Raw genomic sequence first — 1,483 nt, 5'->3', positions numbered from 1 at the left:
AGGCTGTCTATAACAGTCTCCACTTCCTTTGTGCTCTCTCACTTATAAACTTTTGCAATCTGGTTTCTAACTTCACCATTCAAAACTGCTCTCTCCTAAATTACCAATGATCCCTCTCTTTTTTTTTTAAAAGACCAAAGTTTTTATTTAAGCATTAATGTTGAGGGCTACACTAGAGCTTAAGAAAAAAAGAAAAGAAAAAAGAAAACAGTTTATAATAGAGTCCTGTACAGAAGAGAGAAGAGGAAGAAAACTGATTATGAGGAAGGGAAAAAAACTCACACACATACACACAAGATGAAAGAAGGTGGGCTGGGCAGCCAGGATCAGGGCTCTTCACTAGTCACCTGCTTCATGTAGGTTTCCAGCAGGTACTTTTTAAAGGCTGTGGGGTTTGTCCAAAGTTCAGCGGCATGTGTGTTCAATGGGCTGTCAATGCTGGGTTCTCCCACCAGGCTCTGGATAGATAGCAGGATGGTCCTGACATCATACAGAGATGACCACTTGTCCTTGAGGATGTCCAAGCAGATATTGCCTTGGGTGCCCACATTAAAATGGTAACAAGGTGTGACAAATTTCACCGTCGGAGCATTGTATGGGTAGCCGCTGGGGAATTCCAGGGAGATCTTGTACCTTAGGTCTTCATACACTGTCCCAGCTGCCCCATGGATGGTCCCAACCTATTTGAAGAGATTGTCTGACTCTGGGAAGGCAGAAATTCCTTTGTCTCCAGGCATCATTAGGGGTCATCAGTTGCTGCTGTAACCTCTTGCCCACGGACCCTCGGGCTGCTCTCGTCCCAGGCTCGGCCCCCTTACGGGAGCGGCGGCGGCGGCGCTGGCGGCTTCTGGGTCACGATTCTGCGAGGCCATGGCGGACCAGAGAGAAAGAAAGAGAAAACTCCCGGGCGGCAACTGCGGGGCTCCAATGATCTCTTAATTGTAAAACAGAAAAGCCTTTTCTCAATCCTCCTTCTTTTTGACTACTCTCTACCTTTGATACTGTCAATCGCACTCTTATTCTCCTTTCTTTCTCTGAGTTTTGCGTCACTTTTCACTCCTGAATCCCCTCCTGTCTCTCTGACATTGTCTACTCTGTCCCATTTTCTGGGTCTCCATCCAGGTCATGTCTGCTCACTGTAAGTCTCTTGCCATTATCATCTTTCTACAGATCTATCTTCTAGCAGAATTCAGGTCTACTTGTTTAGTTCAACTTCTATCCTGATCTCCAGTCTCACATCTTCAGCTACCTATTAGACATCTTGAAGTGGGTGTCCCATAGACACCTTAACTTCACCATGTGCAAAAGTGAACTTATTATTGTTACCCCTAAGTTTTTACCTCTTATCCCTATTCCTTCCCAGAATGCCACCATTCTCCCTGTCACCCAGGCTTGGAATCTTGGTGTCATTCTTGACTCCTTACCCTTTCTCACTTCTACATATCCAATCACTTGGATTTCTACCTTTGGAGCACATATCATA

General features: G+C 45.4%; 1 pseudogene; it reads right to left on the bottom strand.

Moving 5' to 3' along the window:
• Positions 1-326: 326 nt before the first annotated feature.
• On the bottom strand, positions 327-895 carry LOC140510460 (ubiquitin-conjugating enzyme E2 C-like; annotated as a pseudogene).
• Positions 896-1,483: the final 588 nt, after the last annotated feature.

Source organism: Notamacropus eugenii, chromosome 6 (assembly GCF_028372415.1).
Source record: "Notamacropus eugenii isolate mMacEug1 chromosome 6, mMacEug1.pri_v2, whole genome shotgun sequence".
In the NCBI taxonomy this organism is placed as follows: domain Eukaryota; kingdom Metazoa; phylum Chordata; class Mammalia; order Diprotodontia; family Macropodidae; genus Notamacropus; species Notamacropus eugenii.
The sequence above is the reverse complement of the archived record's forward strand: the minus strand, read 5'-3'. Positions and strand labels throughout refer to the sequence as shown.